The 18,760-nt window shown below is 45.9% G+C and overlaps 1 protein-coding gene across 1 annotated transcript in view; it reads right to left on the minus strand.

The window, feature by feature from the left end:
- CHST3 (carbohydrate sulfotransferase 3) overlaps nucleotides 1-18,760 on the minus strand; it is a 194,696-nt gene that overhangs the window by 73,425 nt on the left and 102,511 nt on the right. The window lies entirely within an intron of this gene.

Raw genomic sequence — 18,760 nt, forward strand, 5'->3', positions numbered from 1 at the left:
CGCCGAACACAGCCATCCAGCGCTGTGATACACAGGAGTAGATGCCCATGATCCGTGCTACAGTGCCTGGATAGGAGGATCGAGGGGGGGAGGGGGGCTGCAGTGCTCTCCTCCACCACCGCACTCTCCTGCCCCCCCCCCTGCTCTTCTCTTCCACCACCGCACTCTCCTGCCCCCCCCTGCTCTTCTCTTCCACCACCGCACTCTCCTGACCCCCGTGCTCTCCTCCACCACCACACTCTCCTGACCCCCCCCCCCCAGTGCTCTCCTCCACCACCGCACTCTCCTGCCCCCCCTGCTCTTCTCTTCCACCACCGCACTCTCCTGACCCCCGTGCTCTCCTCCACCACCACACTCTCCTGACCCCCCCCCAGTGCTCTCTTCCACCACTGCACTCTCCTGCCCCCCCCCCAGTGCGCTCCTCCACCACCGCACTCTCCTGCCCCCCCCCCAGTGCTCCTCTCCTCCACCACCGCACTCTCCTGCCCCCGTGCTCTCCTCCACCACCGCACTCTCCTGCCCCCCGTGCTCTCCTCCACCACCACACTCTCCTGCCCCCCCGTGCTCTCTTCCACCACCGCACTCTCCTGCCCCCCCCCACTCTTCTCTTCCACCACCGCACTCTCCTGACCCCCCCAGTGCTCCTCTCCTCCACCACCGCACTCTCCTGCCCCCCCAGTCCTCCTCTCTTCCACCACCACACTCTCCTGACCCCCCCCCCCCCCCCAGTGCTCTCCTCCACCACCGCACTCTCCTGCCCCCCCTGCTCTTCTCTTCCACCACCGCACTCTCCTGACCCCCGTGCTCTCCTCCACCACCACACTCTCCTGACCCCCCCCCCAGTGCTCTCTTCCACCACTGCACTCTCCTGCCCCCCCCAGTGCGCTCCTCCACCACCGCACTCTCCTGCCCCCCCCCAGTGCTCCTCTCCTCCACCACCGCACTCTCCTGCCCCCGTGCTCTCCTCCACCACCGCACTCTCCTGCCCCCTGTGCTCTCCTCCACCACCACACTCTCCTGCCCCCCCGTGCTCTCTTCCACCACTGCACTCTCCTGCCCCCCCGCTCTTCTCTTCCACCACCGCACTCTCCTGACCCCCCCAGTGCTCCTCTCCTCCACCACCGCACTCTGCTGCCCCCCCAGTCCTCCTCTCATCCACCACCGCACTCTCCTGCCCCCCCAGTGCTCCTCTCCTCCACCACCGCACTCTCCTGCCCCCCGTGCTCTCCTCCACCACCACACTCTCCTGCCCCCGTGCTCTCTTCCACCACCGCACTCTCCTGCCCCCCCCAGTGCTCTTCTCTTCCACCACCGCACTCTCCTGCCCCCCCACTGCTCTCCTCCACCACTGCACTCTCCTGCCCCCCCAGTGCTCTCCTCCACCACCGCACTCTCCTGCCCCCCCAGTGCTCTTCTCTTCCACAACCGCACTCTCCTGCCCCCCCAGTGCTCTCCTCCACCACCGCACTCTCCTGACCCCCCCAGTGCTCTCCTCCACCACTGCACTCTCCTGCCCCCCGTACTCTCCTCCACCACCACACTCTCCTGCCCCCCCCCCCCAGTGCTCTCCTCCACCACCGCACTCTCCTGCCCCCCGTGCTCTCCTCCACCACCACACTCTCCTGCCTCCCCAGTGCTCTCTTCCACCACCGCACTCTCCTGCCCCCCCAGTGCTCTCCTCCACCACCGCACTCTCCTGCCCCCCCCCCCCAGTGCTCTTCTCTTCCACCACCGCACTCTCCTGCCCCCCAGTGCTCTCCTCCACCACTTCACTCTCCTGCCCCCCCATGCTCTCCTCCACCACCGCACTCTCCTGCCCCCCCCCCCAGTGCTCTTCTCTTCCACCACCGCACTCTCCTGCCCCCCCAGTGCTCTCCTCCACCACCGCACTCTCCTGCCCCCCCCCCCAGTGCTCTCCTCCACCACCGCACTCTCCTGCCCCCCATGCTCTCTTCCACCACTGTGCTCTCTTCCACCACCGCACTCTCCTGCCCCCCCCAGTGCTCTTCTCTTCCACCACTGCACTCTCCTGCCCCCCCAGTGCTCTCCTCCACCACCGCACTCTCCTTCCCCCCCAGTGGTCTCCTCTACCACCACACTCTCCTGCCACCCCCTCCAGTGCTCTCCTCCACCACCACACTCTCCTGCCACCCCCTCCAGTGCTCTCCTCCACCACCACACTCTCCTGTCTCCCCCCAGTGCTCTTCTTCACCGCCACGCTCTCCTGCCCCCCCCAGTGGTCTCCATCACCACCACACTCTCCTGCCACCCCCTCCAGTGCTCTCCTCCACCTCCACACTCTCCTGCCCCCCCCCCCCACAGTGCTCTCCTCCACCACCACCACACTCTCCTGCCCCCCCCAGTTTTCTCCTCCCCTGTTCTTGCTGCTCTCCAGCTCTTCCCATCCTTCTCTAGCCACCATCCCCAGTGCTCTCCGCCCCTGTTCCCCCCAGTGCTCTCCCCCCCCGTGCCCTCCACTCCCCCCAGTGCTCTCCCCCAGTGCTCTCCTCTCTCCCCCTGTTCTTTCCCCTCCAGTGCTCTCCCCTCAGTGCTCTCCCCTCCCCCCAATGCTCCCCCCCTGTTCTTCCCCCCTCCCAGTGCTCTTCAGCTCTCTCCATCACTCTCTAGCCCCCACCCCAGTGCTCTCCAGCCCTCCTTACTCCCCACCCCTGTTCTATCTGCCCCCCTGGTGCTCTCCAGCCCCCCCCCCCCCCCCAGTGCTCTCTACCCTCCGTGCTCTCCAGTCCCCCGTCCTTTTTGGCTCCCCCTTAGCACCCTCCACTCCCCACCCCTGTACTCTCCTCTCCCCCTGCATTTTGCGCACACCCATGTGCTCTCCACCCCCCATAGTGCTCTCCAGTCCCCCGTGCTTTCCACCCCTGTTCTTTCTGGCCCCCACTGGTGCTCTCAAGCTCCCCCCATTGCTCTCCACTCACCCCTGCTCTTTGTTCCCCCCCCCAGTGCTCTTCACCACCCCACACTCTTAGCCCCCCCAGTGCTCTCAGCCTACCGTGCTCTCTACCCCTGTTCTTGTTGGCCCCCCCAGTGCTCTCAAGTTCCCCCCCAAGCGCTCTCCGCTCCCCACCCCTGTGATCTCCACTCCCCCTCACTCTTTGCCCCCACTCATGTGTTCTCCAACCCTGCCAGTACTCTTTGCTCCCCCTTCTCTCCAACTCTTTGCTCCCCCTTCTCTCCAACTCCCACTCAGTGCTCTCCACTTCACTCCACTTCCCCAGGACCAGAGGGCAGGCAGACTGGGGCCAGAAAATGAGGACGGCTGAAGGTGCAGGTGGCCAGGGACCACTCCATCTCACAGCAGACAGATCCTCTGGAAGGAGCACCGTCCCCATCCAAAACGAGAACAGACCCTGCCTGCTGCTGGCCATCATGGATATCCTGCTGGCATGCAAGGTACTGTACCGAGCATAAACAACACACCTTCCCACAGACAGGGACTGCAGACTGGGACATGGGGCACAGGAGGGGCTGCAATGATGTGCACAGTGAGACTGCATTCATGGCACAGTAAAGCTGCATTTTATAGACACGGTGAGGCTGCATTTGATGGACACAGTCAGGCTGCATTTGGTGGGCACAGTGAGGCTGAATTTGATGGGCACTGGTGAGGCTGCATTGAGCTCTTGCATCAAGTCTGCAGTCTCTGTCCATCTCCTGTAGCATGTCTGAAGTCTCTGAGGGAGTCTGGAGAGGAGTCAAAAGTGGGAGCACCGCCGGGATGGGGGTCATGGGAGAAGTCAGATTTGTGTGGACTGTGGATAGGAGACTATAGGATAAGACCTCCAAGCTGGAGCCGACTGACTGAGCCCTGCACAGTGCACCTGAGAGGAGGTCAGTGAAAGCACCGCCAGGCCAGTCGGGGGTCACTGATGTAAGGGGGGAGTGAATACGATAATGTAAGGGGCACTGATATAAAGGGTTTCCTCCTTATATTAGTAACCCACCCCCCTTACCTTAGAGTATTCTTTCTGCAGAAGGTGGTTCCCCCCCCCCCCCACGTTCAGAGTTTCTGGGGTCCCCCTTGATGATTGATCACTTACCACTATTAACTGGAATTTGAATATATATATATATATATATATATATATATATATATATATATATAAAGCCCTATGTGATTTTATATCTATATCTAATACTCTCTTCATCAAATGTGCTTTAAAATGCATGGTTTTTCCCTTTCATGAACAAGAAAATAATGACGTTATGCTGTTGGGCTGGTATAATAATGCTGTTGGGCTGGTATAATAATGCTGTGAGGCTGGTATGAAATTTTTTCCAGGGCTGGTTTTTGAAAGCATGGGCGTCCGCAAGGTTACTCAGGTGGCTGCGTACCATGCCCATATAGCCTAGAGAATGTACATCTTTTTACATTGCAATACATCTGTTGTGGCCATATTTTTATCTTGATGAAAACAGCCTATACAGTGACAGTATGAGATCAAAATATGGCCACAACAGATGTATTGCAATGTAAAAAGATGTACATTCTCTAGGCTATATGGGCATGGAACACAGCCGCCAGAGTCACTTCCAATACAAAGTGAAGATGAATTATCTGTTATATAACACATATGTATTACCAGTGTAAAGATTTTCATGAGATTGTCGAAAAGGGGCGGAGCATGAGTGGCCTTGAAATGATGCCCCCCCTTGGAAAAAGTTCTGCGGACGCCCATGTATATATATATATATATATATATATATATATATATATATACTGTATAGGCACAGTACTGTGAAACACTTTTAGGCAGGCGTGAAGAAATGCTGTAAATTAAGAATGCTTTAAAAATATATATATGTTAAGTGCTTATTTTTATCAATTTACAAATTGAGCAAACAGAAAGAAAAATTTAAATCAAATCAATATTTGTTGTGACTACCTTTTGGCTTCAAACCAGCATCAATTCTTACACTTGCAAACTTTATAGTTGATTTTCTAAATTATTATTATTATACAGGATTTATATAGTGCCAACAGTGCTTTACAACATGAGGGCAGACAGTACACTTACAATACCAATCAATACAGGAGGGATGAGAGGGCCCTGCTCGTTAGAGCTTACAATCTAGAAGGGAGGGACAAGAGTAAACAAAAGGTAATAACTGTGGGGGGTGAGCTGTTGGAGAAAATGAAAATACAGTTGTTAGGTGTGGGTAGGGTAGGCTTCTCCGAAGAGAAGGGTTTTCAGGGATCGTCTAAAAGCTAATAAAGTAGGAGATAAGCGGACAGATTGGGGTAGGGCATTCCATAGGACTGGAGAGGCTTTGGAAAAGTCCTGGAGGTGAGCATGGGAGAAGGTGACGAGGGAGCTAGAGATCAGGAGGTCTTGAGAGGAACGAAGAGAACGAGTAGGTTGGTATTTAGAGACTGGGCTAGTGATGTAGCTAGGGGCGAAATTGTGGATGGCTCTTTACGTAGTTGTTTGCATTTTGAATTTAATTCTTTGGCTGAGCGGAAGCCAGTGGAGGGATTGACAGAGAGGAGTGGCAGACACAGAGAGATTGGTAAGGTGGATGAGTCTGGCAGCAGCCTTCATGATGGATTGAAGAGGTGATAGACTATGTAGAGGTAAAATAGAGGTAACATAGACTATGGACTTCACAAAGTGCATTTGTACTCTGCAAGTACAGTTACTCCAGAGCTTAGTAAATGAGGCAAACCTTCATTTTGCAAAAAATACCCAATCACGTGCAAGAAAAATTTGAAAAAACAGCATTTCAAAACTACAAGTCAAACTCTTTAATCTCTCAATTAACAAATTATGGATTTGCACTAATTAAAGTGCCGATGGGTCAGTTCGCCCCTGCTCATTAAACATTCTACATTCAGCGAGAGTTCATGTACTGCAAAGTTTGCACTACATGAACTTTCACTGAATGTGGATTGTTTAAGCAGCTTGTTGCACAAATCGCCTTATTAAACTTTATGATATTTATTTATGTAATCCTTATTGAGCACTATTTGATTGTGCGTGTGTGCCAAGCAGAAGCAGCCAATCAAATATAGTGCTCGATATGAATTAAATAAATATGCATAGCCATAAATATCAGAAATAAAAGTGTAATAAAGTGATTTGTGCAACAGCAGGTACTACTTTTAAATAGACTGTAGATGCGACTACAGGAGATGACCAGACTGCGAATGCAACATACTACAGGAGAAGACCAGACTGCGAATGCGACATACTACAGGAGTTGACCAGACTGCGAATGTGACATACTACAGGAGATGACCAGACTGCGAATGTGACATACTACAGGAGATGACCAGACTTCGAATGCGACATACTACAGGAGTAGCCAGTTTTAAAATTTGAACTTTCAGCAATGCACAGCTATACAGGGGGCTAAACAACATTGTCAGGGAGGGTTTAGTAACAGTGAGTCTATAGGCAGAAAGACCTACCTGGCCAGTGGGCTCACCTCCCGCTCTCAGAGGTCCGGAGGCAGAGTTTTCTGTTTGGGGGGGGCTTACTGCGATAGGGGCGGGGCTTGTGGCGGTAGGGAGCGGGAATATTTGTGGTCCAGGAGTGGCGATCTCAGTGCTCCGAGGCACATACAGACTACATGGGGCGGGGCAGGGCAGATTCAGAGCGTCAGTGGAGCTCCCTGCCCCACCCCTCCCTGCTGACAGAGCCTCCCTCAGCCTAAGCCAAGCCCAACAGCCGACTATCTGATAGAACATCGGCGTCGCAATCCAACAGGCTGGCCGGCGCCGGGGGGACAGGTGGGGATTTTTTGTTCATGCGGAGGGCGACTTTTCACCGCCCCTTCCCCCCATGGCACCCATGGCACTTGCCATGGCTGCCTACCTTAGGTACGCCACTGCATAGATGTAAGATGGTTATCACCCGGTCTGGTCAATTATTTAGATTAAGAAATGGCCAGCGCCTACAGTAATTCTGTTACCTCTACAGCCTGCTGATCCTCACGGGTAAGAATCTATCATCTAGGCTAGTTGCTGTTGTTCCCACAGATTAAGGGTGCAACCAAGGATGTCTCCTCAGTGCATAAACATGCATGTTGTGATAGTGTTTGTGGTACACTCAGAATCTCCCTGTGTGCCATGTGCACATCTTTTACAACCAAAGCCTGGTACTTTTCAAAAAGTGAACTGAGCATCACCATTTCTGTGATAAAATTTTACATTTATAGGAGTCCCTATAGATGTGTGAATTTCTATAAGAATAATACAACAAAAATGGAAACTGTTTGAAAACCTTGTAAATTAAAACAATAAAACTAAAATGATTGTTTTCCTTAATACAGGATACAGGAAAGTATTTTGTTGCTATTCCACACGTATTCAGATATTAATTACATCCTTTGGTGATGACAGAACTCTGAGCCATGCACAGGAAATCCAATACATTTTGCAGAATGCAGCCTGGAATATAACTTAGTAAATCAGCAGATTTGAGGCTAAAGAATATTTTTACATACTTATTTAATATGTGTTTTATTAACGCAGCTACAAATGGCTTTATATAAATGAAATTCTACATACAGTAGAACAGGTTTATTGTTTAAATTGTCCTATTCGTGCTATGGGTGTAGCTTGTTAGCTTGTTGTATCTACAGCCAACTTTATTTTTATTTTTTATGTTTTGTATGGAGTGGAAAGGCTAGAACCTCCAACAGGTTTTACTGCTATCTGGAGCTCTGTTAGAGAGATATCACCTCACTTTCTGCACTAGGTGCACATTTTACCAGAAAGGAGGTGAGAAAAGAATCTGCAAAACACAGACAACAATAAAAAGCTGACAGCGATTCTAGCCTTCCCCAACTAAAGCAGAGTAAATTATATTTTTTGGGATTCTAGCCCTCCTTAGGTACTGTGAGTGAGCCATTGTCAAGAGTTGTGTTGCTGGCAGGATTGTCAGTTAGTAAAAAGTTAAAAATACAATGAATATGTCTACCACATCTAAGGACTGGTGTAGCACCCTCTAGTGCTATAATAGGTATAGGAAAATGTGCTTGCTCAGGACTGGTAGTTGCATGAGTCTGTTAATTGGGTGAGGGTTCAGATTCAGGTCAGGCTGGGAGGCTCTGCAGACCAGGCCTCTATCACATCCCCCTGATTCTGGAGGTTTCGAGGAAACTTCTATAAGCTAGTGGGCTGGGCTATAGAGACAGAGATATGAATATTTATTTGAATCTAGGTGAGGCCTGGCAGGGTGGCTGAATCAGCTGATAAATATTGTGGAGCCTGGCCAGCAGGGGAGTCGGGTCAAAGATGGATGGTTGAGGTGCTGCTATGTAGCCTGGGAGGAGGCCTCGGAGGAGGGGGAATTCTGGAAGGTAGTCTGGAAAGGAACCAGCCCAGCAGAAGGCCTGAAAGCAGTTCTATCCATAGCTGCAAGACAAGGACAGTGTGAGTACCTCTACACCCCCAGAGCCTATAAGGGAGTCTGCGAGATGCAGGGTTCTTGGCAAGTCTTCAGGGGACAGTTTATTTTTTACCCAATCTCTTACCTTGAGATCTGATACTGTAGCCAGGTGGGAGGTATTTTTCATAAAAGGGACTGAAAGCTCCTAGAAGTTGTGACTTTGCTAAAAATCCACTCCGAATGATAGAGAAGGAAGTTGTCCTCATTTTGTTCTTCTTTGAGTCAAGCTGGGTATCCCATAATACCTTTTACCCTATCCAAGTTGAAGTACCTAATAAATCCTAAAAAACAAGTTTCTTGTGTCAGGATGCAAATTGGAAAGTGTATGTCGCCTGCCTGTGCAGACTATAGGGGGGCCCAAAACTCTGCAGCTCTTAAGGGGGTAGAGTTACACTGGCAAGCTGCAATATATTACATTTTTGTTATTGGGTTTAGATACACTTAGAGTCAGACACAGCAGCACAGAGGTTACATTTAAAAAATGTGGTAATTACAATAATAACGATGACTAATATAAATTCTGTATACTATGCACCATAAAATGCACAAACATTCTTGCAGTACTAATGTGCACCCCTTCAAAGTGATGCTCCAACCCCCAACACATCTTCTTCTGAGGTACCATCTTCGCCTGGCCAACCTATCAACAGACCGAAATACAGCAGGACTGGCATTACTTTAACCTCACTGGGAATAAATCACTAAAATGTACTAAATTTGTGAATTTTTGCTAGTACTTGTTGGGGAAGAAAAAGACCTAAGAGTCTGGTATGATCAACAATTAATGGCATGTGCCAGCAGAAAGTATTCAACATCCTGTTTCCCACAGTCAGTATAGAAGGGTGCAAGGTCCGCAGTGGCAGCACATGTATCCTAATTAAAGAAATAGACAGCCTTCCTTAAACACTATGTATTAAAGACATAGGTGTTAGTAGCATATATTTGCAAATCTATGTGGAAGCTACACTTGGTTTCTGCATCTATGCATTCTTTTACACATATAATTGTGTTTCTTGTAGTACAATGACATCGACATAAAGCAGAGCCAAAAAAAGAACTGCATGTTGAGATACAACACTGAGAGCTGGCTTCCTTAAAATAACATCATACTTTCATTTACAGTCATTATTGCAGACTTATAAGGCAATTAAATTTCAGTGAGTCAGTCTTGCCACGTGTGTTTGTCTAGCCATTTAACAGCCCAAACATTTAGCCAGACACAACCAAAGCTTGACGTTAACACCCCATTAAGGTGACCTGGGTAAAACTTCACACCTACATTGTTCCTGTTTTTTTCCAAAACATTTGAACCTGCAGCCGTTGGACCAAAATAGACCTTCTGTTCCCAGATTAATTGCTTGGTGTACAAGAAAAAAATATATATTGCGGCAAGGTCAGGGTAGCTCTATGTGTACGAAAAAGCTTCTGGTTTATTTCATACAAGTAGAAAATGGCTGACACTTTACTTAAAACCTGCCAGTATGACAACCACTATGTCCAACATTGTATGAGATATATATTTGGGGCAGAAGAAGATATACTCCAAAGAACATCTTTTATTGCCTTATAGTGTAATACACTGCTTCATCTTTTCTTTCGGCACCACAGTAAAAGGCCATGGCGTGAAGAATAAAAAACAATGAGCTGTAGTTTCCACATAAATGATATGGTGGAAGTCTCATTAGAAACAAGCTAATGCAAACAATTCCTGGGAAGTAAACTTAAAAAGATGGGCTAATTAGTATTTATTATACTATAGGGGGTCTTATTGGTTGGTGCATATTTTGAAATATTATTGCAGTGTTTGCTTTAGTCACTTGGGTAGCAGCCTGTTCCCCCATTGGCTATGATTTAATTTTCAGTGCTGTGATTTACAATTACTCAGTCAAGCCACACAGTACCCAGATTCATTTTACATCATTTCTTTTTTTTTTTGCGATGGGTAGCACTTTTTTGCAGTATTTAATAACCACAGTTTTTTTTTGTTTTACTATATAAAGGGAAAAAGACCAATACATTGGGGTTTCTTACATTTACCTTTCATTTATTTCCTTTTTTTTTTTAAATACGGTAGTACTATTCTCACTGGTGCTGATCAGTGGCAGTTTAACTATCCCCCACACACACCTTAAAAATAACACAATCATTGGTGGTCAGTGACACTTTAAACCCCCCACATTGTGCCTTTGGTCTGAGCTGTCCAATGACAGCTTAAATAACAGCCATTCAGTGGTGCACTGGCTGCCCAAGTGTGTATTTCAGTGCTCCAGAAAAACCTGTCCACCATTGTCTTACAATGTATGGTGGAAGTTAAGTGGTCTGTAAGGTCTTTTTCTGGTGGGTGGCCGAGGGGTGAGGGGGGGGGGGGGGGTGTTGAACCATGGTTTTACCACTACCCCCAGGCTGCCCACTTGAGCTGTAAAATAGCAGCTAGATGGGGCAGCACACCACTGCTGTAGCTTTAGATCTTTGCTTTGCAGCCATAGCATTTTTAACTCAAGGTGCAAAGGTAAAACTCATGGTGATGCCTCTCAAACTAGCCCATTAAGTTTAGCGGGGCCATTGGTGGCAAGTTGTCTCAGGTCTCATCCTGCTTCTTCTTGGTCAACTGACTGTCAAACTCAACCATTGAGGAACTGGATTGGACAGCCAATGGCACCAAGCTGTTCCAGGCCCTGCCCCGCTTCTTCTTGGATGGGGCACTCATGTACCGGCTTGTCTATTGTCTCCACCATCTTCCACATTTCTCATAGCCATAGGCCTGCTCCCTACATTCCTAACCAGAAGCCCCAAATTGGAATAAAGGAATGTCCACTCTTAGATGTAACTTCAGCACTTTATTGTAATTAATACCTCTTCCAATAATACATCACATGAGACATACTGGCAAAATCTTTAGTACAGAACAAAATTGGAAAAAATACATCCTGCAGTAGTCTTTATCAGTACAGAGCACAAGTATTTGGAGCCATCTTCCCATACCACCAAGTTGGAACAGCTTCCCATTAGAATAATCAGTTCCAGGCCCCACTACACCAAGCCTCTGAGGACCAGGGGTGGAAAGGTCCCTCCATTGGCATCCTGCTTGCTCTCATAATGTCTCATAATGTCTCATTCTCAATTGTGCCCAGCCAGGCCCCCAAATTTACTTTTGATGGGATGAGTGCTACAGGACGCAGCACCAGGGTGTTCTGTTCTCATACCCTGCTCTAACTGGGCCCAACCTACAGTTGGTATCATAAGGGCACTAGCTCCAGCCATGACATCACTACAAGAGGGGCAAAACTTAAAGGGGCACTAACAAAATGGCCAAAACTTGCTATGTGTCAAGTGTGGTAGTGTGGCATTATAGGGTTAAATCAGGTGGTGAGGAAGCAATATATAAAGTCTCCTACCCACCTGTCAAATACCCTCTATAAATGATCCAAATGTGGATCGCTCTGCAGAGGGCACCACACTCCACCACAAATGTAAAAAAGCGCTAAAACAGAAAGCAGAAAATCTGCAAAAAATCAATCCCTACACCACCACCTATTAGCTTTCAGTATAGTGAAGTTCAAAAAGTGAAAAATGATGAGGAATATTTCATAAACCTACCAGTCAGAGTTTGAGAACACGTGCTATTTAAATTAGTCCAAACTTTTCATCCTGTCAGAAGCCAGGGCTGTATGGGCATAGCTGGTGTCACAAGCTTTACAACCCCTGTTCCTTTGAGCATCATTCACATATATGGGTATATGTGTATTTTCTGCACATGGAATGCAGGTTTTTGCTGGAGGAGCTAGCAGAAGATCCTGAGTAAAACACGCACCTAAAGCGTTTAGACATGTACAGCATTTAGATGCTTACATTTCTTCTAATGACCCTATGCATGTAAGTGTGCACGTGTTTACATGCATACACATGTCAAATCCACTAATATGTATGCCCCCAGATGCAGATTTGTCCTACTCTTTTCCAGGCCTCTAAATGCAGCACGCATTTCAGTTTGCAGATGCAGCGTAGGGTCCCAATGATTCCTATAGTGCTGCGTTTAGAGGTCTACTCTCATGTAAATACGCATTAGTTTACACAGATGCACTGTGAGTATATCCATTTCTTCATCAGGCTATTTTTTTACACTGCGCAAACGACAGTACATTATCCAGTTACAAATAAATAATGCAGAACAACTATACTTTTAAAAGCAAGCGAGCACCAAGGTTTGCTTTCTTGTTTAAGTAGAAATATTGTAAGGACCACATCTGTGTTAGAAACAAGGATGGCTTATTTCTTCAGATTAAAAACTGTGTTATTGACTTCACAGTGTACCCGGGATGAGTATGATTACAGAATGTTCTGTGCTCCTTCTGCAGTGCTGGCCAACGTTCCCCTGGGATAGGTCACACTACAGAATTATATACTCATAGCCGCTTTATTAGAAAGGAAAAATGGTTCAAGCCAGGAACACAAAGAGAAAAAGGGATTTATGGAAAGGATTCCTTTTGTACTGTTTGTGAAGGTACATGTCTATGTTGCTAGCCATGGTGAATGAGCCTGGTGGCATTTTTGGAAGTGTTTTTGTCCCAATCTGGGGATGGGAAGGTGTAATGATGAATCTAAAAGGTAGGCGGGTAGTATACTAACCCAGCATTTCTCACCCTTTGCTCAGTCGCGGCACCCTTTAAAGTGGTTGTAAACTCTCCCCCACAACTTTGTGCCATGTGAATCAGCATAAAAAAACCTTAATGAACACTGCTTGTAGATATCTCCTTACTTGCTTAGTATTGTTGTAATTCTTTTTTTCAGGGCATTTTTTCTCAAACAATAGGTACTGGAACTTAACCACGGTCCCACAAACCCCTCCCCCTACACACACCCTCTAAATCACATCAAATTTCATGAAAACAGTAGGAGAGTCTTAAAGGGGCATTAAATACAAGTGCAGAGCTGTCACTTGTAAACAGAGAAACTTCTTCTATGTTTACAAGTGATTGTGGTGAGCAAGCACCAAAGGGTCTGAGCCAGAGGTGGTAGAACTGAGTTCCACTAAGTTCACCCAGAAAAAAAAGCCCTTCTTTTTGTTCTTTAGAATGACATCACTGAGCATGCCCATATGTCCCCTGATTTACGGCACACTCTGTGTACTTGTCTATCTATTATCACGACTTCCTACAGCACAGCACTGAAATCTCACAAGACTGCATAATCACTCAGAGCTTCCTCCTACTCCCCATGTGAAATCACATGGAGTGGAAAAAAAGGCATCAGACAGCATTACTGCAGTCTTATCAGCTGATAAGACTTACATAGGCAAACACTAGATACAAGTAAATACTATGAAATAAAACAAGTCAGCTATGAGCAGGGAAGCAGGGTTGCCATATGCGATTTTGGCTGGATTACAGTGCTATAGTTTGATAATTACTTATTATAATGGACTAAATGAAAAGAAGCATCAGAGTGGGAGAGTTTACTTCCTCTTTAAAAGTATGCAAAGTCTCAAAGCATCCCAGTCTAAAATGTAAAAAATTTAAATTTCACTTATTAATGGGAAATCAGAGCCTGGGACAATGCACACAACAGCCTTGATCAGCCTTGATCAGTAGCCAGCGTCCCCATATCACATCAGAGTCCCCATATCACAACAACCCCCCTCCCCCATACATCAAAAGACCCCCATCAGCACCACAGTCTCCCCATTACATCAGGGCCTCACCTTTACATTAGAATCTCCCCTGAAAACCCTCAGTCTCCCCTGAGTCTACAACTGAAACCCCCCATACATCAGAGGACCCCCATTACCACCACAGAGTCTCCACATCACTTCAGAGTCCCCCTATACATGAGAGCCCCCATCACAACATAGTACCCCCTTTACAGAGTCTTCTCATTCATCTCTGACCCACTGCAATCTTGGTTTCATGCTCACAGCACCTGAGGGGAACCCAAATGGTGCCCTGATTGACGTAAGGTGGGTGCATAAGGTGTGCCTGGGCACACCCTAATCACCCCATGTGGCGCAGATTCCCCCTGCTGCCCTTCCCTCTCCTCTCAGGAGATGTGGAAAGGATAGAGGATGGAGAGCAGGGGAAGGGGCCGGTAAATTACATATTTTCCTGGCCCCTTCCTTTTCTGAATTAACACAGTAGGGAATCGGTACTGATCACTCTGTGCTTATTCACAACTGAAGCATAGTAAACTCAGCACAGAGCACTTCCTATTCATTCACTGTCCACTCCAGTGCATCTGAGACTGCAGAGAAAGAACTGGGGAATCTTTGTCATCAGTCCCTTTCTCTGTCACATAAGTGAGAAATTAGGGGATATTTCACCAAAGTCCCCCAACAGTTTTGGGGGACTTTGGTGAAAAGGCCCAAGTTTTACTGTAAATGAGCCCCCTTTGCAACAGAGGATACCAATGCACAGTTCCAATGCATATGTTCCTGGATAATGTCTGTGTATATAAGCAGGTGCTCTAGCACCATCGGCTGAAACCAAAGATTTTCAAGACAGAAGCACATCACCAGCACAACGAGGATCTCCAATGTGGGTCCAAAGCTTTATTCAGGGATCACAATGTTACAGTTAAGCCCCATACACACTATCAGTTTTTCTGCTGAGCTTTTCCTTCAGATTTACCAAAACCATATAATATGAGGTCAAACCTTAGGAGTTTCAATTTGTATGCAATCAGGCAGGTCCTTGCACTACATGGTTTAGTAAACCTGAAGGAAAAACTCAGCAGAAAAACTACTAATGTGTATGGGGCTTAAGAGCAATGTTTCAGAGCCTTGCAGGACCCTTTCATCAGACATGCCTGATGAAGGGGTCCTGGGAGACTCCTAAATGTTGCTCTTGCTGTAACAATGTGATCGCTGAATGAAACTTTGGACCCACATTGGAGATCCTCGGTGTGCTGGTGACATTCTTCTGCCTTTGCAACAGGACACATGTATCCAGTATTTTTTTTTTTTGCATTTTACAAATTATTAACGTCAGAGAGTAAATGATGCAATGGCACAATTCTATTTTAAAGCTGAAGTTGTTTTATTTATTTTTTAACAGCACCAATAATGCTATCTACTAGCAATGAAGTGTGTGCTGTGTGCTGTGTACAGTAGAAATGCTCAGTCCTCTGCCCCCAGTCCTCTGCCCCCATTGCAGTGATCTTCCAGTGCTGCAGGGGTTATTATCAGCAGCTGTGCGTGTTATGACTATGCCTGTGCTTTCCACCCCTGTGCTCCAGTCATAGCACCTGTACTATAAGTTGAGGGTCAGGTCCCGCTGAGACTGCTGGTGCTGGCATCACATCCAAAATTATGGTGTCCAACAAAAGACTTTGGGCATCTGAATTTCTACAGAAGGAGGTTTTTACAGGTAAATAAGATGTATAAAATACCTTAAATGCACATATATATTCATGTGGCATGAAAAGATATTGGAGACAGATATCCAAAGAGGAATTTAAAGTACTTGAATCTTCTTTTTTTTATATAATTCTGCAAAGAAGCTTTATGAAAGTGATCTAAATAACACATGCTTCTGGAACAACCAGAATTTTGCATATGGTGCCTTTTATCTGTAATTGTTCTATAATTTCCTGCAGAATCCTATTGAGATTTTTTATGCCTTCAACATTTGCTAACATATTGTAAATGTATCTGATTTATGATGTACTTAACCAGTTCCTGACCGGCTCACATAGATATACTGCTGCAGAATGGCTCTCCTGGGCGAAATCCCATATATATATATATATATATATATATATATATATATATATATATATACAGCTTTGCACAGGAGAGCTACCAGAGTGCACGGGCGTGATCGCCGGCGGCCACGTGCAGTTGCGTGCACAAGAGCCAGCACAGGGATTTGTGTGTGTAAACACACAAATCCCTGTGCTGTCAGAGGAGAGAAGACAGATTGTGTTCCTACAATGTAGGGACTAGATCTGTCACCTCTCCTAGTTAGTTCCATCCCCAAACAGTTTTTCCCAGGAGAGCTACCAGAGCGCACGGGCGCAATCGCCGGTGGCCACGTGTGGTCGCGTGCACAAGAGCCAACACAGGGATTTGTGTGTAAACACACAAATCCCTGTGCTGTCAGAGGAGAGAAGACAGATCGTGTGTTCCTACAATGTAGGGACTAGATCAGTCATTTCTCCTAGTTAGTTCCATCCCCAAACAGTTAGAACACATTGAGGGAACACACAGTTAGCCCCTTGATCGCCCTTTATTGTGAACCCCTTCCCTGCTAGTGACATTTATACAGTAATCAATGCATTTTTATAGCACTGATTGCTGTTTAAATGTCAATGGTCCCAAAAATGTGTCAAAATCTGTCCGTCGTAATGTCACACTACCACTAAAAATCGCAGATTCCCGCCATTACTAGTAATAAAATAAAAATAAATAAAAATGCCATATATCTTTCCCATAGTTTGTAGAAGCTATAACTTTTGCACAAATAAATCAATATACGCTTATTCCGATTTTTCCTTTTTTTTACCAAAAATATGTAGAAGAATACATATTTGCCTAAACTGATGAAGAAATTAGTTTTTGTTTTTTAAATTTGGGGGATATTTATTATAGCAAAAAGTAAAAAATATATTAAATTTTTGAGAATTCTAGCTGCCAAAAGAACTTAAGGAATTAAGCAATTACGGTAGTATATTTTTTACAGAATTTTTTTGTTTATAGTGAAAAAAATAAAAACTGCAGAATACAAATACCACCAAAATAAAGCTCTATTTGTGGGGAAAAAAGGGATGCAAATTTTGTTTGGGTACAGCATTCCATGACGGTGCAATTGTCAGTTAAAACAATGCAGCGCCAAATTGTAAAAAGTGATCTGATCAGGAAGGGGGTAAAATCTTCCGGGGCTGAAGTGGTTAAACCAAAAACTCAGTAACTGGACAATTATGTACATATTGGTTGGTTTACCTTGTGCCTGTATAATAAGCCCTCCACTCTCCTCTTTAGGTGAAAAAAAAATAGGAAATGCATTACTGTTTTTATTGTTTTGTTTTGTTGTTATTTACATGGAATTTGCACCTTATTGCACTGGTCTGCTTTTATAATTTTCTCCTAAATATATGAATTAAAAAATGCATATATAATATTATGAGATTACTGCTGTTAAAATAAATGGTCAGACAACTAGGTTTCTTTAAAGTGGACTTTCACTCTACAATTCAATTTCGCTAGCGGCCGAATAGCGCAGCGAAATTGACGGTAAACCGCTTATAAAAATAGCGGCGCTTTACCGCTGACGCACCCACTGCCCCAGCCTGAAAGGGACCTTATTTTAAGGCAGTAGAGTATGAGTATGCTGAAGATGTGAAGGACTCCATAGCAGCCAATCAGATTTCACATTAGCTATTTTTGTGTAGCCCTACCTCCACCGCCATTGAATGGCGAGAATTATGTGTTTCTGCTCCTGCAGCCTCCTTGGATATGCCTTTCACATATCCTAGGAGATGCAGACCTGGTAATCAGGTGCCGGTGTAAGAGACAGCCAGCTTCCAATGGCATAGAAAAGGAAGATGGTGGTGTGGGACCCAGAAAAATCTCTTGCAACATCAAAATTCCCTTGTAAAGTGAAGTAAGTCAACTCCAATATGTCAGTTGCTGCATATATTTTGCTTAATGTATCCTATACGCATATGCTAAGCTGCTCTAGTAAATAAATGCTGTCCTCAGTTTCCTGTCTAAATCCTCATAAACGCTTCATGTGTCTATTATATGAATTTTGTTTGAGCAGAAAGAGCAGGGGATACACATCAAAAGTCCCATATTGTTAGAAACTGTTTCTGAAAGATATACAAGGTGCTCTACACTTTGATTACTTCTGATGATTATTAACCACCAAAAATTAAAAGTGGTTCCCTTAATAAAGTGATTTCTCCCTTAGCAAACCTGTTAACTTTCAGTACCAAATCAAGTCCTTACAAATATCCAGTTTTTTTAAAAAATTTCCCTTGCACAGGACTAAATATTCAAAAGGAGAAAAGGTTCACCTGTTTTTTACCAATTTTAATTTTACAAATATAATTCACTTTAAACAGCCACCATTCACACCTGAGATCTTGTAACACAAACAGTCACATGACACCGGAGAGGGAAAATGGCTAATTGGGCCCAATTTGGAAATTTTCACTTAGGGGTGTAATAACTTTTGTTTTCAGCGGTTTAGACATTATTGGCTGTGTGTTGAGTTATTTTGAGGGGACAGCAAATTGACACTGCTATACAAGCTGTACACTCACTACTTTACATTGTGTCATTTCTTGAGTGTTATCACATGCCCTCAACGTTGTTCCAGCCCTGTAGTTACACAACTTGTATGGAGTTAAGC

Source organism: Lithobates pipiens, unplaced genomic scaffold (assembly GCF_037356315.1).
Source record: "Lithobates pipiens isolate NorthernLeopardFrog02 unplaced genomic scaffold, aLitPip1_a1.2 Scaffold_25, whole genome shotgun sequence".
NCBI lineage: Eukaryota > Metazoa > Chordata > Amphibia > Anura > Ranidae > Lithobates > Lithobates pipiens.